We start from the raw sequence: 26377 nt of genomic DNA, 5'->3' as shown, positions 1-26377 counted from the left end.
GGGTTTTTTCCCAGAAAAGAATTTTTATAAAGTTTTGAAATGGACTATGAACCTCCTAAACTTTTTTTTGTTGTTATTTGCTTTTTTTTTTGTTTTTCACTGTTATATCAGATATGAAGTATCAAAAATGTTTGGCTTATTATAACAATCTAAAATTTTATTATCTTGTTTTCTTTATTCTTCTTTTATGAACTAAATTATATTGCAGCTAGAAATACATAGATGCTCTTTTTCTATATGTGAAACTGAAAAAGAAGATACAAAAAGTATCTAAAGAAACTTCTGAAAATATTTTAGCTTAATCCTGTGAGCAGTATTATGTATTATTTATTTAACATTGAATGTATCCTACTTACATAGGACCAAAATACTTTTTCTGAGGAAGGGTCACAGTGAAAGCAGTTTCAAAATAGAGGGGTTTTAGTTAAGGATTAATTGGATATTGGCCAGAAAGTCCTAAGAAAACACCTACGTGTGTGTGCATACATCTGTGCAAATAATGGCCTTGCAACAGCTACTGAAAGACCTTGCTTGACTAAGGCCTAGAAAATGGGTCTGGTTTTCATGGTAATAGATGTGTAACTGTGGCCACAGCTGAGCTGTCCCTCAGCTCAGCCCTCCCCAGCACAGTGTGTCCCCTGGTGACTCCACCAAGCTGTCAACCCCAGCCACATCAGACAGGAGAGGAGGACTCAGCATCTCCCAGACTTAAGCCCAATACTTGCTACTAGTAGTGGAGTATTTCTCTAAAAACCATGGCAAATAATTAGCAGTGCCATATATTCATTGATACTTGATCTGTGCACTAAAAGCAACAGCAATTCGATCCTGATTTGGTGTGAGGATGTGATCGGGTTTCAGTTATGGTATGTGAGCTGTGCCAGAGGGGCTGGGGATACATGACACTTGATCTGATCCTGAGTCTGCCAGGACAAAATTATCCTACCAAAATATTTTGAATAAATTTGAAGCAGCAGCATGAACTTGCACCACTTCTGTAGTTGGTGATGTGTGACTTCAACTCTTTCAGCTGGTTCCTGGAAGTTTCAAAACTGTTTTAATATTCTTTGAGGAGCTATTTAATTCTTCAGAAAAACAGACTTTCTGATGCTGAGTTTCATGCATAAAAAAACAGAACAGTATGGTGCTTTCATTGTAGAACCGGAAAAGGAGAGAGTCCTCTTGATCTAGCTAAGCTACATTTTCATCTAAGGAAAAAAATCAAATGAGGACTTCCCACTAAATATATATCCAAAGTGAGAAATTCAGATTTGAAACCTAGACCTCATTTCTTAAATGACAAAGTTTTCAGAACTATACCAGATCTCCCAGAGATCAGGGAGAAATTTAGATTTGTAATTGAGTCTGTCTCCTTCTTGTAGAGCTTCTAAAAAAATAAAAATTGTATTTTATTCTTTGCCTGTTTCTTTTTTTTTTTTAATTATTATTCTATATTACTGTATTTTCTTTGATAAGGACTGCAGAATCAGAACTGGAACCACATCTGCAGCCCATGGATGCAATCTTCTCACCTGGGATTTCCAGACCAAGGGAAAATTCTGATTTTTTTTTTCTGATGCCTCAAACCCATTAAAACCCATTAAACTTTTGTTTAATTTCAAAACATTTCAATCAATGCTCAGTGGAGAATGGGAAATCATGTTGGATTTCAGATGTAGCATTCCTGAGGAACTCAGGGACAGATCACACCCAGGTAGAACAGGAAATTAGGGTAGGTGAAATCTCTAAAGAACATGCCTGTTTTAACCACAGCCTAAGTCATTAAAGGGGGTTTTGTATTTTCAAAACATACCTACTAATTTTCTTCACTCCAATTAATTGTTTTGGTATTTGACTGTTTTATAGTAAAGACCTTTTTAAGAGATGAGAACATCCATATAATCAGTTTCTGAAGGGAACGTAGCTGCCCAGATTCCATTAGCTGCTACTCGTTTGTTTCCACTGTTTCTTCTTCTCTGTCTTGTTTATTTAAATACTTTAATGAGCTTGATTTTAGGATCTGCACATTGCCATGTGTGGCAGCAAGTCAGAATTACCTCTCAGGTCATGCACTGAAGAGTCTGGACCACTGAGTACTGTGGTTAATGTTGCTGAAATCTAATCCCACTTTTGTTCTGTCAAGACTTGCATGGCTGACAGCAACTCAGCAGTGACGAAAGGTCAACTTAGAAGTCAAAGACTTAAAACCTTTAAGTCTCGTTTGTCTGCAGACCATGGAAGTCTTATTACTTTCCCAATATTCAAAAATGAGAAAGCCTATTAAAGAAACCACCTGCTTTACAAAAGGCCCATATTCATTCCCCTGCAAAAATACAATTCTGGATTAAAACTGAAATAAATTAAATGGGCTCAAGAGATAAGTTAAAACTGAAAGCCAAAACTTTTGCCACTGTGGGCAGATACACTGCTTTCTAGGATAATGATCAATGGAGTTCAGTCAGTGCTCACTAGTCTCCCCATGGTTTGAGGTAAAATCCTTGACTCTGGGTAATGTACACATTGCACTGCACTAATATATAGTGGCCTCTGCTTATTTTGCCTTGGAGAAATAAACTTGATGTATCTTGCCTGTTCTGAACTGCATTGACAGGAAATTACAGCACTCTTAGTTGTTGGCTCCATTCTGCCAGTGAGTGTATTTTGAGATGGAGTGGAGGTTCCTCTCATTTCCACCTTTTTTGCCCACTGTAAGACCAGAGAAATATGAAGAAAAAAATATGCTGGCATGGCTGTGTGCAAGAAATAGATGTAAGAAACACCCATATATACACTCATAATTCACCTCCCTATACAATTTAGGACAATATTAGCTGTTTCAGGAACAAACCTGAAAACAAACAATATCCTAATTTGCACCAGCAGGTATTCAGGAATTTTGGAGGATTTGTAGAAGTTCTATGGAGATTCATAGAGTTGATGAAATAAAAGAAGGGATACGCATGTTGCTTCCTCTGATTATCCTGGAAGCTGTGTACACACCCAAGGATGGACACTGCACAGTGATTGTTCCTATAAGGTCTTTCATAACAAGTATATTTTCTCTGTAGTATATGGAAGTTGGATATAATTCCCAAGATCTCTTACAAAGGGCTTTATATGTGCACTCAGGGGTTTGGCAGAACAATATACTTCTACCTAACTTGAAATAAACAAATTGATAAAATAAATGACCTTATATTTTGCTGTTACTCACGGGATATTTATTGTACAGAATTTTCAGAGCAGTATATCCTTTCCCATTTTATTTTCAGTTCTATTTCTTTCACACTATATTTTAAACCATGATGAAGGCAAAGAATAGAATTTTGAAAAGTGAAACAGCTGTACTAGAATCAGGATAATGCCATTGTGCATTTCAGTCACTCACTCAGAAAAAAATATTAATGCTGTTCTCCTCTTGTGGATGTTTAATTTGGAAATTATTTAATTTAATTATTATAAATGATCCTGTTAAATAAAGAAAATCACCGTGGTCCAAAAAAATCATAACAGTATTACAGCTTCTTAATTAGAACAAATGACTAGTCTCAATTAAAAATGAATATTGGTATCAAGAATCAAACAAGTTTTTATTCCTCACTCATCTTTACATTTGGAACACATCTGGTCTAGTTTAAATACATTTTCAGTAAAAAGAGTCGAATCTTGTTGCTAAGATTCTACTTTAAGTTCCCAGCCTGTCTTTTGCTATGAGGCTCTGACCAAGCCATGATTCTGTGATGAACTTTGTGGGAGAAGGCTCCTACAGAGATGCTATTAAAAGAATAAGCAAGGGGCAGATATGCACAAGGTGGTGTAAGGATATGGCTAAAGCAATATCATGCTGTTTCCATTACACTACTCTGCAATGAGGAGACCCTGCAGCTCCTGCCCCCTGCACAGGGGAAGAAGTTGGACATTATGACCTTCATGGGTCCCTTCCAGCTCAGTATGTTCCATGATTCTATAAGTGATTCTATGAATTATTCAGTGATTCTCTGACATAGCATGCTTGATTTGGCCTCAGGTGCTACAAGACCACATATAAGACAATCTGCTTTCAACCAGTTTAGTGCAGAAGAGCCTTATGGTTTGTCAGGAGCGCACCTGAAGAAGATAGGATTTCTCAATTTTTTATAATAGATGACTGAGGTGAAGACTAGAAAGAAAAATAAAGCCTCAGAAATACTATTTTAGCAGCTAAGAGCTTTAAGGTAGTGAAGAGATGCAACAAATGGTGTTAACAGAGATTTAGAGGTATCTGACAGGTGTGGACAATTAAGTGTTTTCCTGAAACAGCAAGACTAATCTACAGTGAAGAAAACATTTGAAAACAAGCTGACATCATGTGAAGTGTGTTTTCTAAGGAGAATAAGGCAATTATTCTATGACAAAATTTATTCGTACCTCCTATAACAATGAAAGAAGATTAAAAAACAGAGGTAAAAGGGACAGAGGAGTCCTACCTAGGAATGAATAGCAACACACAGTTAGGGTACATTTTCAGGAGGAAGAAAAAGTAAAAACAACAGGAATAAACCAAATTGATGTAGTGGAAGCTGACCAAATGTATAATAAAGGCAAAAGAAATCCAACCAAGCCTGCCACTTTTTTGGATGGGAAACTGACAAAAGGCTTGACTGAAAGTGTGGGAGTAGCAAGGCTTGAAAGTTTGAGGATAGAGTGATAAATAGATAAATATGTTCTTACATAGATAGGGAGACAAGTAGGCAGATGGAAGACCTCTGTCATTTTATTTTCAATCACTAGCAATACTGCTTCATTGAAGAACTTATGGAGTCACTTTTTTCCATGGGAAACTATAAGCGTGTAAAATGGAACAGAATAATTTAGATAAAAAGACATGCAAGATGTTTATTTAACTAAAATAGATGAAATGTGTCATTTTATTCCTTCTGTTAGTACTGAAACATATGGACTTTCCTGAATAAAACTTCACAAAAACCTTCCCTTGGGGTAATCGAGGTCAACTAGAAGTCCTCATATAAATACACAAATGTTTACCACAAATCATTCCCCTCAAATATATCAAACTAAATGATTCTTCCACTAGAAACACCCATTCATCTATTCCTAGTTTGACCCTAAACTTCAGTAGTGAAGACTTTATGGATGAAAGAAAAATTTGATTAGTTAAATAGGAAAGAGGTACTATATCTGTATCATATTCTGAATAACTAGAAAAATATTCTTTATAATGTAAACAGCAGGCAAGAAATATGCAGGACCACACACATGAATAAAATTAACAGAATAATCCTTAATAGTCTACATGATATACTGTTATTCTAGGCCACACAGTTTGATCACTTGACTTTTTATGGGTGGCTGTGATGATCCAAAGCAACCTGGACTGACTCCTTACAGACCTTATTGCAACCAAGGAGGGTGGATGAAAAGAAAGATAGGTAAGGAATTCTGATCCTGAAATGTTGCATTATTCCTTCAGGGTTTGCATATTCTCTTGCAGCCAAACTTAAATCAAGAGGCAAAGCTACAGGTTCTATCTAATTGAGCATCAAGATTGGATTGTGTCTTTTAGCATTTCATTACTTTTTACAAACTGATGAAAATCGGAAAACCATCAGATGTTGAGGAAAAAAAATTCCCAAATGCAAAATGAGAACTTAAAAAATTAAGGCAGGCTCTTACATTTTACTGTATATAAAATTCTGCTAGAAAACAGACTTTTAAAAATGTACTTTAACTAGTAAAAGTGTTACTGCATCTATAATTGTTTTACTGATGATTAAAGTTTCTCTTACCCTGAGGATAAGGAGTTTTTTAGGAATCTTTGAAAAGTGCAGGGCATTCAGTGGACCTCATTTGTCTCAGCAAAGATTTTGCATATATTTATAGCTCTATTTGCATTTCTTTGCAGAGCTGTACTGTGTATATAAATTCCAAATGCTCAATAATAAAGCAAAAAGCTGTACGTACTACATTCTTTCTCTAAACACTTTCTATCAGTATTTTGTAGGCAACGGAGGACAATAAATATCAGATTTTATGACAAAAAAAGTTTTTTCTCATTGGTTGACATACACTGGAGGTTATAATTTGATCCAGAATTAGAAATCATAAGCTCTGTTCACATTTTTAATTAATTCTTTTTTTTTTAATTGGAATGCCTGGATCTTATCTTAACTAGTTTCTGACGTATTCTAGAAAAAAAAATAATCTCCTTTCAGATTAGAGACTTAGTCTCTACCATGAATAGGTCCATTTACCTTAAACACTCAGTGAGTTCATAGTTGAGGAAGGAACCAATTACTTTCTGTGCTTTGCTTCTCAACATGGAGGCTGAGAAGGCCATACCCTGACCTCTTACTAAACTATTAGTTAAAAAATGAATAAGCTATTTTCCAGAGCTTTCAGGTCCAAGGTCCTTGCAACATGAAAGGAAGCTGAGTAGGGAGTTCTATTCAAACTATGTACTGTGTGCGGCCAAGCCCCCTCCATCTCCCAGAAGTCAGGCTCTGGAAACCTTATGTAGCAGCTGATCTTAATCTGAAACACTCTCATATTCAGTGGCATTATACACAAATGTGACCCAAGAGACACTTAGCCCTACATCTCACCTTTACAGCTACTTCACACTACAGCACAGAGGTTACCCTGGCAAACACCTGAAAAACAGGCAGAAAACTGTAGGATAGGCATGACTGTGGGCAGCACATCATGCCTGTTGAAAAAAAGTTAAACCAGGCTGCACTAAATAAGGAAAGATGGCAGAAAAGTTCATGCACTGGCCTGGAAACTGCAGGAGTTCCTTTGCCCTTTTTCCAATCTCCATGCTGTATTTTTCCTGGTAAGTAGTGATATCTGCTTTAACAAATGCCACAACCTGTTGCCAAAACACCAAGCAGATCAATAGGTTGTAACTCTCTGTATCTTGTACAGATGTGCTCTTAACCATTTGCAATACATGGCTTGCCTTGTGTCACAGATAATAATCAGCTGTTAACCCTTCATAAACAACATATGAAAAATGATATAAAGCATGAGGGATTTTTATTAATAAACATAATATAAAACAGAACCAGATCAGAATGCAGCTGTAGACATATGTGATTTTTCCCATTTGGGGTAAGGATACAGGGGTATTTCTGAAATTTTCAGAATAGCAAGCACTCTAAAATGAACCACCAACAGAAGCAAACTAAGCACCACTGGTTTAGAGGGTTGCTTTGATCCCATCAGTCTCTGTTATTTTACTGTCCTAAGATTATCCCTCATCCAGAGCTTCGTTTGAAGTAATTGGTTGAGGCTTATTGATTTCTTGAGATAAATACTTTAATCTAGACACTGCTGATCTAAGCATATCAGTTGTCAGACACACTTAGATAAAACTCACACATCGTACTAAAGGATGGGTTGAGTCCAGGGTTTGCTTTGGCACGATGGTTCGGAGTCAGCATTGCCATGTATGTGGTGAACCACAAAGCTGAGCCATGTTACGCTTGCCTTCTTTTCAGTGTTTGATTACACAGGGCAGGTCACATCGGGGTGGATCTGTGTGTGAGGAAGACTGGCAGTGGAGAAAGAACAAAAAAAAAAGTCTTTACCCACAGTTTAGGATGTGTTCCGAAACCATTCCTAGGAATAAGTCTAATCCAAAGGGATATTATCTAGTAAAAAAGAAAGAGCATTTAAGAAGCAGTTAAACCAGGCTGCACTAAATAAGGAAAGGTGGCAGAAAAGTTCATGCACTGACCTGGAAACTGCAGGAATTCCTTGAATCCAGTGAATTCCACTTCTTGGCCCCAGTCATGAAGATCAAGTTATGGGGACTTTCGGGCTTAGCCCAAGGGTAAGCGTAACGGTGGGGCTCTTGTATAACAAGGAAGAAATCTGCTCGTGGTGGTGTGATCAAAGAGGCTTTATTTCAAAATTTGCGCTCCTTATATCTCTACATACCATGTGACTTCAACCAATAGAGTTATATGTCACAGCACATGTTCTTTTGGGCCCACTGCCCTAGCACATCTCTCGTGCCTTCAGACACGCCTCCCACAGGTAAGGTAGTGGGACAGCACAGAGTCCCTGCTGCCTTTGCTTCCCTGGAGCTCAGATATGCCTGTGAGAGAGACAGTCGAGCCTCATACACTGACTGCTTCAGTCTTTCCTCATATTTCCTGAGGTATGGTACACTTTCATGGCAGGATTAATCACTTTTCTGCTACTCACAGGCACCTTTGTTATACATGTTCTTGGTCTAACAACCTCCCAGTCATGTGGAGTAGAATCATAAGGTCGCAGAATCATTAAGGTTAGAAAAGACCTGTAAGATCATGGGGTCCAACTGTTAACCCAGCACTGACAAGTCCACCCCTAGACCATGTCTCTGAGAACCTCATCTACAGGGTTTTTGAACACTCTCAGGAATAGTGAATCCACCACTTCCCTTTCAGTGAAGAAATTTTTCCTAATATTGACTATAAACCACCCTGGCACAACTTGAAGCATTTTTCTCTTGTCTCATGATGAGATACATGAGGTCAGGAAGTAAAATGGGGATGCAGCTTCCTCCAACAAAGGCTGTGCCAAAGTCAGGCTCCGTATTCAGTTCCTGTTCGTGTATGGCTCCCAGCTGTATGCATCACATGAAGAGTCAAATCACAGGTGTTGCCCAATTTATGGCCTTTTGACTGGGTAAGTAGATACCTGTGAAAGCTACATGTTGTTCCTGAGCTGTTCCCAAAAGGCAGAATTGCATCTGTCCTCTGGTGACTGCACAGCTGAATAGGAGCGGACAGCTTTAGGAGTGATGCCAACGTGTCCCAGGACCACTTGCTCCCAAGCATCAGCAGCATCACTGAGGGGAAAGCTGTGCAGCAGCTTTTAAACAGCAGCCCCTGAAGGCATGCCCAGGGGCTGACAGCAGGTATTTGTAAGCACAGCTCCTGGGAAAACCCAGAGGTTTGGGACTGAAGTGTGGAGGGAGAAAAGTTTCCTTGAATCTAAATCTCATTCTGGTTTGGGAAAGTGGTGAATTCTCTAGGAAAGCTACACCTTTAAAGTCTGTTTTGAGGGAACAGGCAAAAAAAAAAAAAAATGACACTGAGGATAAAAAATTGTCTGGAGAAAGAAAAAAAACAAATAATCAGTAGTGAAGAAATCCTTATGAAAGGTCATTTATTAGAGAGAGAGGAAAGGACTGGGATTAGAATCATGATCTTAACAAGATCCAGTTCAGGGTGGTATTTTTTAATGGAAAACTGACAGATTGCAAGGGGAAACAGCCTGAAAGCTCGGCTTCCCAAAGGCCCTCATGTGATTTCGATTTGAGAGCATGAACAGTGCTGAACCCAAATGGCAGGACATCTGCTGACTAAAAGGCTAAGAGAGTGCTTTCAATCTCCAGTCATTTCTCAGTTGCAATTAATTTCTCCATAGTTTACAACATTTCTGTTAAATGCTTCACCTCTATTCTCTGAATATACATGTTAATATAAAGTTTTAGGAAAAAAGTTTCTTTTACTAATAGTGTTAATTATTTACTAGATAATTGCAGCTTTTCCACCATCTCATATCCAGGTTAGCAGTGTTGTGAAGCAATGTCTAGGTCCTGTTAACTTATACACAACATACTTAACGTTTCTTGTGACAAAATTTTATAGTTCCTTAAATAACATACAGCATAAAAATATCTGCTCCCTGGTGACCAGGCAGTTACATTTTCATTCTGCATGGCAATTCCAAAGGTGATGAAACGAAGTAGGCTTTCACATTTGTTTCAGCATTCAACTTGTGCCTGAGCCGAGTCATATGCATCTGCATTCATTACTTACTGATGGTTTTGATGCTGTAGGGGAAATATGCATGTGCCAAGATTTGTAACAGAATTGTGAAGCATGCTGTCTATATGTCCTAGCAGATCTATAAGTTACTAGATGCGTCTTTTATCAGCAACTTTTTGATATGTTGAACAGTTTCTGTTTCATAGCATGGTTGTAGTTTCAACTTTAATGAAACTCAGCATTAATCCTCACCTTCAGTATTTTCTGAAGAGCTTAACACTGAGTAACTGCAGCAGTCCTGCTCATAACAGACTTGGGCAGACCTGAGACCTCTACCAACAGGTGGTTTTGCTCTGCAGACCCCTGGTACTTGTACAGACCCTGGTACTGTCCCTGCCATGTCCCTCTCTACCACTACACCTCCTGCTTTTGTTACTTTAAGACCAGATGCTTGCAGAAAAGACAATTAACAAAGGTGTCATTTAACAAGAGAAACAGCCAGTGTGTGTCTGTGAAGCCAACAGATGGATCTTATTTGAACTGGTGTAAATCAGCGATGTGCCACTGGGTGAGTGGACAAAGTGGGAATGTAGGAAGCAGCAGCAGAAGAATCCAACTCAGTATATCTGTGGCTGTGTTTGTTTAACAGTCAATGACTGGCGACTATCAGGGACTGTAAATTTTGAGACAATCTAATTAAGACCAAACTTGAATAAAGTTCATGAAAAAAAAACAAAACAAAAAATCCACACTACACCTTCCAACCCTCCCCCTTCCTCCAAACAGAGGTGGTGAAAGGGAATGAAAAAGCACTAAGTGTTGTAACTCATTCTGAGACAGAAGCCCACCACATCTTTTCAGAAGGGCAAAAGCAGCTTTTATAGCAGACATTCCTTGGAATGATTTCCTTGGAAAAATTGCTGGAGTGCATCTGCCTTGTAGCCAGATACACATAAAACCTTGACAGGAAGGAGTACACCCAGGAATACACCCAGGACTTGCTTGGTGCCTCAGAGAATTACTGTAACATAAATGAAAACCAGCACTTTTGCCACAGGGATCTTACAAAGACCCACTGAAATGACACAGTGATGCGATGGTACGATGGTATAGCTCAGATAAGTTTTTTGCAGAGTTTCATTTCAAGATTTTTATATGTTGCCAACTTATTTATTCTTAAGTATAATATTATATTTTTGCTGCCTAAAAATGTCAAACAGAAAATTAAAGAAAACACAAGGCTGTATTTATCAGATTTCTTGCATTAACCACAATCAAAGTGTTTGGCCTAATTTATTCTAAACCATCAACTTATAAGAAAGCATCTGTTTACCAGCTGGCTCAGTAGCTGCCCAAACTAATCAAAATGACCTCAGCTGGAACAGGCCTGACCTCCATCAAGTTGAAGAATCGATCTCTCCCATGCATACATATTCTGCAGTGGTTTTGAACTACAGCCTAGAAACTTATCTTCTGCCTTCTGCACCATATTAGTTCCATTCATTATTTAGGAATATTGCTACTTTTCTTGTTTTTTAAACCTACATTTTTATGCGTGAAAAATAATGGGTAATTTTCTTGTTGGGAAAGTCATGTTCCTCTATCATGTTCTTCTGTGTAGAGGAAAACAATAGCATCTAACTTTATCCTTTACTTACTATTGTCACAGTATAGAGATCTTTTAATTATAGTAATAAACGTGATACTAGTGGCAAGGGAGAGAGAAGCTTTCACAGCATCAGCCTTGGGGTTTATAACAGTTGTGTTTTGTTCTGTCAAACTGTTCTTTGAGTGGGAGGAGAGGTTCACATTCCAGGTGTGTGCTGTTTCCTCCTTGAGAGAGAAATTAATGGAAATTATAACAGGACAATGTCCACCTTTGTGTTGATGTATAAATCCTCACTTTCTTGTACACTGATGATAAATGGGAAAGTAGTGACTAGTGAATTTAGAGTTTTAAATATGTCTAAGACTAATTTCAGGCTGCTTCTTCATAGTGGCTGCTTCCAGACACTGATCCAACTACTCACAGTTGTGAAAACTTTCACTTAAAGACAAGTTAGCACAGGGTTTTTTATCCTGGAAACACTGTTCAAATATATTATTAGGTTTTGGGGGCTGATCCAGTTGTGAGTAACCTCATAATTTCCCCCTCTCTCACCACTGCACATGTGATTGGATATTTTACAATGGTAAATGACCTCAAAAGTCACAGAGTCACAATTTCCCTCCATACACATGGAGCATACATGAAGTTAGAAAATTACAGATTTGCCTTACAGTTTCTTTAAACACTTGTCTCAGTGGAAAAAATTGCAAAAGTGATTGAAAAAAAAAAAAGCTGCAATAAAATATTTTCAATCCAGTTTAGACAGACAGGCAACTCTTATTATACAGAGTGTAAAAGAAAGAAGGGGTCCAGAGTGTGCTCATTTCAATACCACCATGGTGTGCTTACATTGCTGCAATAAGTAAGACTGTCATATGCAGATCATTTGGCTTTGGTTTGGGGTTGTTTTTTTTATTTTTCTTTTGAGTGTTGATGGTTTTGTTTTTTCATGGAAGAGTTAAAAGAAAGGAGGGAGGGAAAGAACAAAGGAAGAAAGAGGAGAGGAGGAAGAAAAAAGAAGTCATAGGGAGGGAAGGAGAGAGATGAAGAAGGAGAGGAAGAAAGGGGAGGCAAAGTTTGTTTCATGGAATATGTCTTGTTTCAAGCAATGCCTACTTTTATTAACTGGAAACACACTACAGCAGTTAAAAGGATCCTGCAATAGGAGATTCAAATAAGATAAGTAACTCAAAATGCTGAAAATGAAAACCAGAAGAAAGTTCAGTATTAAAACCTTTGTTGGCTTTAGCTGGACATGAAGTGATCTCTTACGTTTGTTCTTTCAGCTAATCCTGACTCCCCAAAGATTCAGTAGGCTTTGCTGGATAGAGGTTCAGCCACTCAGTGACTTAATGCTGAATCCTACAATATGTTGTCATGGTTAGAAAATCTACACTAGTGGAAATTGCTTCTAAACAAGGGCAACTCCTCTTTTATTTATTGTTCGAATCTAATCTTATGGTTTCCTGCCTTGCACATCTGGTCTTAGATAGATCTGGAAATGCTAGCTTTTTACATTGTTAACCCCACCCTGTAGTGTTGTAAGGACTTGATCCAAATCTCAGTCAGCGTCTTTTCTACTGACTACAGTGGAACTGGATCAGCCCTCCACTGAATTGCTGCCTCCAGTGAATTGCAGATTAAGAAAAAAAGATGTGAGGAAAAAATCTGTGCTTTCTTGTGCTGGTAAGAAACCAGAAATTCTTTATTTGAAGAACTAGCACAGAACTGTCACAGAAATCCTCATTTGTCCCTTGATATTCCTTAACCTATCTCTGTGTGCTGAGGCTATTAAAATATGATTAACTAAGGATATAAACAACACCTTGATGCTTTTATTCTGTGTCATTCCATATTTGACTTGTTTGTCTCATACACAGATTTATCTTATCAATAAAGACTTTAAAAAATTCCCAAACCCCATCATAGTTCAGTTAAGTGACTTTCTGGAAGGCAAAAAAAAATAATCATGTTGCTTGATGCTCCCTGTTGTATAAAATGACTGTAAAAATACATTATTAATTCAGGATAGAATTAGATTCAAAACCTAAGTCAGTTATGTTCACTCAGAAGAGGAATGAGAGTTGGAGAGAGCACCACAGTTTTCATCTGTTCCTCTATCATAACACCACTTTTTACAAGTAAGAAGTAGTCTGCTTTTAGGAACAAGCAGGTCAGTATAAGCAGCATCCCACAGTGGACAAGGACTCAGGTTTTGTTGGTTTCTGGAGAGTTTCTTTTCCTAGGACCAATATTCAGGGTTTAGGAAAGGAACAGGAAGTGCTGCATCTCTCAGGAATTTTGCCCATGAAGAATAGATACATGCAATGTCCCTGAATGAATGTAAGCATAGGGTGTGAGCCAACAAGCATGATGTTAGCACTGTTCCCAAGTCACTTGAATAGAAAGAAAAAAAGGAAAAAAAACCTGGAAAATAAGGTCCAATTTTCTTGTGCTATAATTTGATCCTGTTTTAAAGTAAAATTCTGTATTTATATCACAGACATCACATATATCCCATTTGTTAATCATTAAGCATGGCTATATCTGGTACTATGGAAGAAAAATTATTTTCATGTTTACCTGGGCTATGGTTCAAAAAGACCCAAAATTTGACTTTGAGGCTCTTTCTATCAGATCCAAAACCCTGTGGCCACATGCCACAAAGCACTGATCCAGTATAAACCCATTCTTCTGGTTCAGATTTGTTCAAAAGGTTTTGAAGGTTTAACCAGGGAGCTGTGTGCTGGGCAGAGAGCATCTATTCTCATACAGTCAGCAAAAATCTGCCATAAAAGTACATGATGCCAGCTAATGCAGTTCTAGCTGGTGTGGTTTGCACATGTTCTGGATTACATTGGTGTGTGGAGTGCACTAGAATTGCTACAATCAGGGATTGCAGGATTGCAATAGTGAGCAGGCTGTTCACTGTCACGGCACAGTTGTCTCTGAACACTTTTACTTCTGCACCACTAGCACCAAGTATTTCCTTTTTTCCTCTGCCCATAAACACTCCATGCAGATAAAGTGTATCAGAAGTGGGAGAGGGATTTCACAACAGGCTTTGACCAAGCACTCTCTGTTAGCAAGTGTGAGCTCAGTGAGCTGTGCCTGAGGGTATAGAAAAGGGTTTAGTTGCATGAGATTTGCTTGTTTTGCTGAACTTTTTTTTTTAAACTTTTCGGCTTGAAATTCCTTCTTGGGTGCCAAGAAAGAAAATTCAGCTGTTTTTGTAACATTACTCAAGACTTCACAGAAACTACTGACTCACATTCATACCAGTAAAATGTTTTTAAATATTTCACCAGGGGCTAAGCAGGAAAAATATGTTGTAGTTCTGGTGATTCAACCTAGAATTTCGTAGCTACACATCATTAACACTATAAAATGGTCTGTTTAGTTTATTTTTTCATTTATATTTCTCTCATATCTCCTTTGTCAGATCTCCAGAGATTTTTTTCTCACTATTCCCTTGTATTATTAAAGCAGGAAAAAGATAATTTTTCAATTAATGCTTATTCACCTGAATGCAAGTTTTAGCACTCAGAAAAGTGAAAAATCTTAAGTAAGTTTTTTTTTCCTCATTCTTATCTCAGTCTGTTCTTTGGGAAATTTTTCACATTTATTCCAAAAATAAAAAATAAAATTTCCTGTGTTGAGAAGATGACTGATATGAAGGAAAACTAAGCAACGCACTAACATTTTAAGTAATGTATAAAATAGGTTGAAAACTATATGGTTTGTTTAAGATGCCAAAATTGTATTTCATTTCTCAGGTCTTGATATTTTACTGGATTTCCTTTATTCTTACTATTCATACATGTATTTCTATCATAGAGTGGTAGTGTGTTACAGGGAAAGTAAGCCAGAAATTATTATGGTGGCTCTCAAACAAGGAGTGATACACACAAGACACAGCTTCTATAATAAGAAGAGTCATCATTTGTTAACTCAGGGAGAGTACTGCTCTCACATGGTGCTCCTATTTTGGGGCAAGCTGATACTATTCTGGGATGCACAGTGTGCTACTCTGTGCCTTCTGCCCTACTGACTTGATTTGCTTGAGTGCCCCTGGAGCACATTAAATGTGTCCACAGCAGAAATTACAAGTTATATTTGCAAGTAAACTGAGGGCCTTCAACATGTTTTATCTAGGAAAAAAACTAAAAATCACTTGTGGTACACACACCCCTCCCTGTAGATAATGGCTCTCATTCTCTATCAAGATAAAGAATTTGTTTTCCATATTATTTTTCTTGTGTAGGTCACACACATTCTTATTTCCTTGTCTGTTTTCATGTTCTGTTAAAGCTTCCCCTCCACCATTTGTGTTATTATATGAGGAAATGCTTGTAAACTGAATGATTTCAAGTGATTCCTTCAAGTTCACAGCTCTACTGGTGACGCCAAAGACTGTACCCTGTTGAATGGCTGAAGTACAAAGACAATTCATATAACACCACTGCCTGTGGAAAGCAAATATTTTTGCTATTGTAAAGTTAGCTACTATTGTCTCCTCTCTGAATATATGTCCATTTAAACATTGATCTTAAATCAACGAGCCCCTCTGTGAGCTGAAATGGCACTATGTAAGTAGGAGGTACAGGACAGTCCTACAATGAAATCATCCAGTACGGACAAATCCAATCAAGAATAATTTCCAAAAGCCTGAATTATAACTACTTTACAGTTTGGGAATTGGGGAGTTTCTTCTAAGAGACTGTTGGAGCTCTTGTTTACCTCGTTGGAACTTGTCTGTCTGTCTTGCTCATTTTAGGTAAATAGATATCCGCTCACTAATCTGTTTATTGTTTCATGCTGGCTTTGTTGGCTAAGTCCATTCAAGGCCCTTTCTTTCCCACCTCAAGATGTTTGTTCCGATTTTCATATCACACCCTTCCAGTTGATCCAACTGAAACAACTGTTTGCATGTCTGTGCTGCAAATTGGATTACTTGAATGATCCGGGTTAAAAATAACTTCAGCCTGAATTGTCTTTTTTTTTTTCTTTTTTTTTTTTTTTTTCTGCTGAAGCCAGACTATTATTAACATATATCTTTTTTTGAGCAATAGCTTGACCTTTATGCTTACCATGTGAAGTCCAGCATGTTTCTGGATGACTTTTTTCTTGAAGAAAGATATTAACAACTCGCTTTTTCAACACTCAGATTCTTAGAAGGAAAAACAAAAACTTTGGTTCACATTGCTATCAGTGACCCCATCAGAGTCAGTAGAATCATGAAGAATAAGTATCTGTCCATAGCCCACCTTTCTTGAAAGAGTTGTTCATTGTCTGAAAGCCATCCATAAATCATGATCAGAAAAAGACCCATTAGTGAATAGATTGCAAAGTAAATATGCAGGGTAGGCTGCCTTTCAATATATGCCAGAGTGAACATTCCCTGTAGGGGACAAACAGTGCTGAAACTTCAATCACTGCACATGGTACTGTGGAGCTGGTAACCAGCATCTTGGTTAGCACGGCTGAGAGTGCACAGGCCATGTAGACCACAGGCCTGTTCCCAGCACCTAGGACATCAGAAGCATCATAAGACATGGTATGCTGTTGTTGTGGCAGTTTGAAAAGGTTAAAGTTGAAAAATCAGTGCTAGAATTCATTATGCACTTCTACACTGGCTGACAAATGGAGAGCAATGGGTCCTGATCACTGTGTTCCTCGAGTCTGCAATCTGCTGCTTGGATTCTGCCATATGACCAATTTTGTGCATGTTACTTGCAGCACCTGCTGCTCTGTGTAGTACTTCAGAGGGAGCCAGGAAAACTGAATACACATTTTTTCCTCATGACTTCATATTAACTAAAAGCCTGTGACATACAGCCTTGTTGTTACAAGAGCTGCTTCTGAGAAAAAACCTCTCCCTCTCTCAAGGGGTGATAGAAGATTGAGCTGGAAAACTGGACTCCAAATATCTACTAATCTGATTTTTTGTCACAGACCTATGCAAAAACATTATGTTGGTTTGCAATATATCAAAATTACCACATTAATGCGTGGGCATTTTTTCATATCAGCAACCTATAAGTTGCTCAACTCTTAGGTTAGGATCTAGAAATAGTGGCTGGAAATACTCCTCATAAGAGCAAACTTTTTGACAATCCCTAAGTGTCTTGCAGATAATAATTATGCTTAATTTTTATTTTGTTTACACTGAAAAAAATTGGAAGTACCAGGAAATAGATAGTATAATAAATCATGCCTTTCTTACATAGACAATAAAGAACATTGTCGTTTTATTATCTGGCCTTTCAAAGACAAGACTAATCCTGTTTGCAGTCAGAAACATGTGTCTCATCAGCATCTTTGCAGTCAGATTAAAAAAGCTGTGATGCCCAAATTGTAAGGCCACACATCAGCATGCATAAAGTTCTAGTGCAAAAAACAGCGGCAGTAGTAAAGTCTAAGGAAAAAAATATACTCTCGAATTCACAAAGCGTGTGTGGACTTTTAGTTTTCTTCTTTTTTCTTACAAGCACATAAAACCCAGTTTTCATTAACAGTGGTTAAACCAATTATCATAAAGCTATGCTGCTACAGTCTCATGGATAAAGAGACAAAAGATTTCTTTTCTCTTCTGTCCCTTGCTGTCCCGAATGTACAGCTACTCCTGCTGATCTCTGCAGCTGTATACATAGTTTTATATACATGCTCTCAAGTATTGAAGTTATGGAGTTTCAAAAGAGTGTGAGAGTATGATGGGGGATAAAGACAGATGATGAACCATCAAGTCTCTGCAAGTTCAGTGTGAGAACTGTATGTAAGTTCATGCAATAAATCCACTAAGCTGAGAACCGGAAAAAAAAAAATACATTTGCCTTTTTGACAAAGATGAAGAGTGACTGATTTACAGCTATGAGAAATTATGAAAGCCCTTTTGTCTTTAAAAAGACTCAACACTGTAAAAAACTTTCTAAAACAAATCCATAATGCCAAGAAAATAGGTTGGATAATCCGGCTAGCCTTTTGTATAAACTTGTATGGCTACAGAAGAACCACCATATAATATGGGGCCAAAGGTTTGTTTAATAAACAGTGGACACATAGAAAAGGCCACTCATGTGACAGTGCTAAGTTGCATTGCCATAGACTGCATTTTCATGTTTAGTTAACAAAAATATCATTGTATATTAAATTATTTTGAACTTATACGTAGTTTGGGGTTCCTCTGCACCTTGTCTGCTGCCATTAAACTACGGACTATATGGAAAAGTAGCTCTTATGGATTGAACCTCCATTAGTTTCCATAAATTATTCCACTGACCCAGCTATGAGTGAAGTCTATTTATTTAATGAGAAGTTTTGTGGTCAGTGAGGCAGCACAAGGGCATGAGGGGTCCCTGTCCAGCTGACAACAGCAGTCCATCCCAGCCCCTCCTTTGGGGCCAGGAGCTCGAGCTCTTTCACTGCCAGAGTCTCAGTAAGGCTGTATCTACTAGGTATTTTTAGGTGGGTCATTGGTTCTGCTCCAGGAAACCTACAAGCAGTATCATTGAAACGAACCAGTATTCCTTCAGACTGCACTGGTAACACTACTTCTTCTTGCAGCAGAGTTACTAAGTCTGAGTTGGGATTAACATCACATAAATTGTGATGCTCCAAGAGATCACAACCAAACACATAAAAAATTGCAAAAAGAGGGTACAGCAAAGGTTCTGGCACCAGTGTGTAGTTCAGATTTGGTGGCCAGAATATCCTGCCTGACTATCAGTTTCGTCTCCCTCTCCTTCAGTTCTGTACAGCATTTCTAATTGTGCTCTACTCCATCTCTGTGTGCACCACAATCACCATTACTGAGTCAGCATTTCTCAGAAATGCCACCAAAGAGTATATGATATATCAAATTCCTGTCTCTGAGAAGGATATAATTGCTGAATTGCTACACTGAAGTTCTTTTATGGCAGCTGCTATAATTTCAGCTCTATCCTTGATGTGGTTTAAAAGGCCTGGTAAAGACAGATATTTTATGTGTTTAACATGTTTCTTAATTTACCAAGCTAATATTGAATTTAATTTATGTGAGAGATAAATGAATTATTGCATCCAAGAGACTAATAAAATCTCTTAATTTCTTTCCTAAATGACAGTAGTTGCTCCAAAATAAGCTTTAATGGAAACAGATGACTCTAGATAAAAATGTGTTTCTCTGTATGCAGATACCCAGCACCTTCCTTTGGAGTGCTGATCCTCACCGAACTGGCCATGATGCAGGTTTTTGGTGCCTTCCATAAAAATTCTTGTCTCATAAGGGATTCGAAGTACAGTTTTATGCCCAGGCAGTTTGACTTTTCAAAAGACAGTTCATTTAATGCAAAGAGTTAATGATTTGGAGTGAATAATCACATCCAAAAGTACAGTCAAAGATTATGTCTTCTGAGTTGGGAATTAAAAGTTGGAAAAAGTTGGCAATTCAAATGCAAGCACAGTTTTCAAAAATTTCGGCTTCAAAATATTTAGGGAAGAAAAGTCTGATTGGAATATCCTGTCTTTCTAGACCCTCCTGTCCTCCTCCAGTTATACAGTCCACAGAATCAATAAAACAACCTTTTTCAAAAAGTTTTTAATATATAGGCTGTGGGTTTGGGTTGTAAAAACTGGTAACTTTAAAGATAGAGAAGCTGAAACCTGCAAGACATCCTTTGTACAGCTCTGTAAAAAGCAAGACCTAGCTTTTAAGGTGATGTAAACACCAGGAGAAGAAAAAAACCCATGAAAGTTCTATGAAATCTACATAGAAAACCCTGCACATGCATGAAAAGGCCTCACAAATGCAGATGCCTCACAATTAAATGATTTACTGCAGAATCAGATGCAAAAATAAATTACAGGCAATAGATACAGGCCCAAAAAGGCCTGCTCTCCAGGGAAATAATTTTCTCTGTTCGTTGTCACTTCATGTTACCCATCCATCATTTGGTCTTTAGTTTCTGCTATTCACTTGTTGCCAAGTCTATTTTCAAGTTTCCACATTCCTTCTGTGTCATTGCATCTTCCCTTTTTCCTGGAATGTACTGGCGCTCTGTCTTCTGGCTCTCCAGGCTGGGTCAAATGCAAAGAGTGTTTGGGGTCTTGAGGGGGGTGTTGGTTTCTTGCAGCTTTTTTAACCCATTTTTTTTTTCTTCTGTACTTGCAAAGCTGTCCCATTACTTCACCCAAGGAAAGCTGCTGTTATCAAACAAGTGTAGAGGAGTATCTGTGCACCCCCTATAGCCCCTTGAGTGGGATGACACTAACTAATGTCACCTTCTTGAGGTGCTAATTAATCTCTGTATATTGGCTTACTGTAAGATACAAATGTTTTTGGGTTTTTGTTGGTTTGGGATTTTTTTTCCCCCATTAAAAGTGAATATTTTCTGTCTTACACTTTCTGAGGATTTCGGGCCACAGTTCTGTTCCAGCTTATTGTCATGTATCTGGAATCTTTCCACCATGTTAAAAAAAATTGTAAATTTCTGCTCTTCAGGAAGGTCCTTTGTAAAATCTTGTGCAATATTATTATATTGGTTGGGGCACCATTTTCTAGGACAGTGCTTTGTGTTGTGTTATCTGCAGTAGAACCACAATGTAAAGTTACTCTTTAAAGGAAGCTCGAGAACTGACCTTACATCTACTGCCCTGACCATACCCATTTCACGGAGTTTTTCAAGGGTTTTTTCTTGTGAAACTAGGGAATAAACAGCCCACTTTCCTTCCACTGAGTGCTTCCTTTACTGTTTCTGTGCTCTTTCTGCTTCCTCACAGTTTGGTATCCTAAGAAAACAGGTATAGCCCAAGCAAAAATGTCAGTATTAAAAATAATATCAAAATCTGGTTTCCAGTCCGGTTGCACTTGAAAACAAGGTTTTCCATAGCACATAAAAGTGCCAGGACACTTAAATTTTCCATTCTTGCCCCAATTGAGCCCATAGTACATATATTATAGGTTCAGGCATCACTCTCAGTATTCTTGGTTGAAAAATGTACATAGGTAAATAAAACATAGGTACATAGGTAAAAAAAAAACTATTTTGATTGGTTTTATTTGTTTGTTTGCCCTCTAATAAATCCATCTCCTTATTAGCCTTATTAAGTGTAGTGATTGATCTTGATTCTAAAAAGAGAATTATCCCCCATTAACTAATGCTACCTTTCAAGGAGCATTATCAAAACAAACAGAGACCCAGGGCATAGTAAGCATTTAAGGTTGAGCAAGAAAACTGTGGTTGTACCAGAAGTGTTAAAAGTAAGAAAAAATAAAATCAATTCTTGATTTATCAGTTCCATGCCCATACCGAAGTCATTGGCAGCAGGATGACCTTCAGCCACTGGAAAAGGCACCTTCCCTGCCCTGCTCATCTAGGATCCCTATGCTGGTGATTCTAGTCACCAAACCAAATGAAAATAAAGATGATTCTGCCTTCATTTGGTAGAACTAATTTGGCTTGAAAACACAGCTCAGTAGTGGCATCATCATCTGTAATAATGACTTGCTAGCATTATCACTGAATTGTTTTTGGCCTGGACCAACTAGCATGATGACTTACACTGTAAGGGCACGTTATGGAGATTAATTCACATCTATGACCGTGCCCAAAAGGCAGTTTTGATGAATCCATCATGGCTTTGATAATAGGAGTTTAGCAACTAAACAGTCTGCATCATGACAATTGGTCTCAGAGAAAGAATAGCCATTCACCTTTTTGATTTTAAAGTAGAGGAACAGTCAAAATCAACTAGAACTCATCAGAAAACCACCAAAATTGCTTCATTTATTGCCATGGAATTTGGACATTTTTTCCTTCAGACTTTGATTACACAAAGAATATGCCATATCTTAAGAAAAGTTATCTCTCAGACTCTGTTGGTGTCCTCCAAAAATTCTAAAAATAAATGCCAAGGTTCAAAACCCTTCAGGATGAAGAGTCAGGGAGCAAACAGGGAGTGTGCATGAGTCCTTGCTGGGAGAACTGCTCTCTTTAAATAAGCAAATTTCTGTGCCATGTGTCCAGGTATACAGTGGGAGATGGGCAAATTATTTGACTTCTGGTTGAAAACAATATGACATCACAGTTTTTAAACTGGCCTGGAAAGATGTGTCTTTTTGCTTGATCATTGTTTTGCTAAGTCATTTCTTCTAATGTCTTCATTCTTCCACATTATGTATATAGCATATGTATACACATTAAATATTCAATAATAACACTAGAATGTTACTCTTTGGATAATATTATTGATACCTGTGTTTTAGTAAAAGAGATTCTCTCTGGTCTTTTTTACCCACAAAGAAAAAATCCTTTTCATTTACTTGGTTAATTAGAATTTTTACTGGCTTTGTTCTCTGCAGTGTTCCCTATAAACTCTGTTTCCAGATATAAATTCTTATCTCCCTTCTTTTATCTTGGATGAAAAAATAAATTAAAGCAGACATAACAAAGAACACACAATAGAAACATATAAAGAAGGATCTCACAAAATTGGAAACAGTGGAAGACTGGATTGCTTCCCAGGCAAAGACCAGTCAACTTCACTTCTTAAAACTTGGGTAATTGTCTCCTGGAGGTAGAGTCAATAAAAAATGAAAGTAAATGCTTCTATTATCTAATTTCAATATATTTATATGTAGCAGGAAAGATCAGATATATACTAAGCATCTCAAAACAGGAGGTCTCTGAACAGGAATGCTCCTTCTTTTTCCATTCAAGGGAAAAATTAATCCCAAACTTTTTCTTGTTTGCCAAGATGTTATTACGCAGATCTTTAAACACACTTTTTGCTCTCTTCTTAAGCAGTTGGGTGGAGACTTTGTTTTGTTTTGTTTTGCTTGTTTGTTTTTAATCACATGGCAATTTATTCCTGAGCCTACTTCCTGCTGCCTTTTTGAAAGATACATTCGGCAATTGTATTTAGACATTTTTTTATTTATAGCATTTAGACAAAAATAAACAAAATTCAAGTACATCCCTCAATGAGACTTCAGCAGTGATGATGTTTTCATTAGTGTTTACACTGACAGCACTCACATGAAATTTTTACTTTGAGATACAGTCCTGGCTCAGTGTTTCTCACCAGCACCTGTAAAAATGTACTACTGTCCCACAGGATTTTGTTCTAATCCTTATGGTATTAACATTCAATTTTGTGGCTTGGCAAAATGACCAAGAGGTGTTGGCTGCAGTAATAAGCAGCTGAAATGGTGTTGCCCACGTGCCTGGCTAAGTTCAGTGCTTGTCTTTGCCTCTTCCCCTCTCGCCAGAGCTGAAGAGCAACAACCAAATCTGCTTTGATCACACAGCCATAGAAACCATCAGAGCTCCGCTTCAGCGCTCGGGACAAACGTGCTGAAAAGAAAACAGCTTGCCTTGACTTTACCCACAACTTTTTCCTTATACATGGAATATTCCCAGACAGCATCTTCTCCCAAGGAAACCTAAAACTTTGCTTTTGTCACCTCATCAGGGAAACTCAAAGCCTTGCTTTTCCCACCTCTACCTGTGTAAGGAACTACCTGCTTTCTCTCTGCCTGAAGCCTACCCTAGAAATATACAACTATTAGAACATGGATGCATAAAAACATGCAAATATAGCTGGATTTGGCTTTGTTGGAGGTTTTTTATTTCCTTAATATAAGGAATTATAATTATTCCTGTTAAATGTTCTGTTGGGTTTTTTTCTTGTTGCCTTAATTGCCCTGTTACCAACTTTCACATTTACCCTTTTGCCCAAAAATATTTTTTTTTTTGTCATAATTTAGGACACCACTGTTTCTAGTCTCTGGGCTAAATCCTAAAGTAACTGATTTTAGTAAAATTACTACTTCTGTTTTCACAAGTAAATAATCAGAAGCAAGCAAACAACAAATCTCATTGCTTAGGCTCATTCTCTCAGTTGCCCTTGCTAACATCATCTGGTTCTTCCCTTCACTTTTCTGTTCTATTTGTCTTTCCTGATGGGGCACTTGTTTTCTGACTTTCCTTTTTGTCTTCTTCACTCATCACCTTTTCCCTACTACCTGTCACTACTTCTATGTTCAGAGCATTGCAACCATTTATTTCAATTTCTAACCATAATAAAACCTGTCAATCCAAATCAATCTAGATGCTTTTAAACAACTGCAGCCCACAATGACAGATAATATTAATTAAGCCATTAAGCTATCCTAGAAATACTATCTGAGTAAATTAAGCTGCTATAAGCATTGACTGAATCGCTGAATATCAAAGCCACATTTTTTTATTTTTTTTTTATCCCTGGGGGTTTTTTTGTAGGTTTGGTTGGTTGGTTGGTTTTCGGGGTTTTTCTCTTTTTTATGGAGAGGATGTTAAATATAAAATATTCATTTATTTGTCATGCTCTACTTGAGTCATTGTACAAAGGCACTTCACCTGTTTCATATCTTCCATCCATCATTTGGACAGTGAGACATAACCCTTGAACCCCTAAAGTGGTTGCTACATGCAACTGGAATTCACAATGCAGGGAATGTTCATTGTATCAACTGGCCCTGATCTAGTTTACAATATGTCAACACTTTCTTCTGTGTTTATCTAGTGCATGTGAGAAACAATTCATGGTCAACAAAAGGGAAGAGGAATATTCAAGTTTTTATAGCTGATTTATTAAATCATAGGATCCAGGGGGAAAAAAAGTTCAAAAAAAATTTTGAAACAGTCAAAACAGCTGAATACTGCATTACACTGCATAGAGAAAGAGCTAACTTGGCACTGACTGACCTCAGAGGAGAGGAGAAAACTTCTCTGTATCCCCTTCTCCCTAACTGCACCAAGTACAACCACACTCCTCAACCACATTAATTGAGGCAAATATGAGTTCTAAAGCAGAGATTTAGTAATGCTCTGTAGCTTGAATAGAAGTAATTTTGGTTCTGACAGCCTAATTAAGAAATTCTGATTTGAGCAGTGAGTTTTCAAGGTCTGTTCTTTCAAACGTCAAGAAGCACAAATGTCTGGATACGCTGAATGCTAATTTGAGATTTTGTCCTGTGTAAATTCAGACCTGAGCTTACAGCACTTATTTTAATGTCCAAATACAAGGCAGGAGAAAGAGAAGACACCATGAGGGTAAGCTTGAAAGAAATGGAGGAGTGCTCCAAAATTAATTTCAGAATTTACTTTCTGTCTCTCATTTTTGCCAAGTATTAATTTTCTTTTTTAATTTCTCTGTGTGTATAACATAAATGCCTCTATTGTTATCTTCTGATCTCTATTTCTCTGAGATCTGAAGATGACGAAGCCGCATAAAGTGATTTAAATGTGTCCTTTTCTTTATTTTTACCATGCTGGTCCAGAACTCATGATGCAACCCAGGAATTTGGGTTGGCATTTCACAATCACTCTTTACTGCTTTTTTTACAAACTGTGGAAACAATTTTTTTTCCAGATTTCTGGTATGAAACCTAAAAATTATGTATGTAAAAACGATTTTACAAGACAATTTGCATTAGAACTGTTTTTGAGACATCCTAGAGAAAAATAACAGAGCAGAGCATGGTTTTGAAACACGGGCTGCTGAAGCAGCACAGAGAAGGAAGAGTGAGGCAACAGTGAAAGCAGATAGCATACAGTCTGCAGGCCAAAATAATGATTTGTTAACCTGTAATTCAGGAAGAAGACAAAGAAAGGAACTAAATATGTGGTTTATGACTAGCAGTCTACCCAGGTCAAGAGTAACTGAGTATGTGCCTATGCAATAAATTCTGTATTTATCAGTTCTGTGTAGGTAGAAATCCTTTTCTCCTTTATTTTTCCCCTCCAGCAGGAAAATTGGATAAGCCCAAGCAGATCAATGCTAGTGAGCCTGTTACTTCTTTTGTATATCTATAAAGCCGCTGTTCTGATCTCCACAGTCGTATTTATTGTTTAGTATAACAGGATCCATACGCAGGGAAATAACACTTTCTCATATGTGCATCACTGGCAAACCTCATCTACCTAAAGCTGTTTCCAATGTAAATAAGTAAAATATTATATTAGAGATGCATTTGTTTTAAGTT

Source organism: Manacus vitellinus, unplaced genomic scaffold, assembly GCF_001715985.3.
Source record: "Manacus vitellinus isolate BGI_N305 unplaced genomic scaffold, ASM171598v3 scaffold_13_pilon, whole genome shotgun sequence".
NCBI classification, from domain to species: Eukaryota; Metazoa; Chordata; class Aves; order Passeriformes; family Pipridae; genus Manacus; species Manacus vitellinus.
This window is presented reverse-complemented; position numbering follows the sequence as displayed.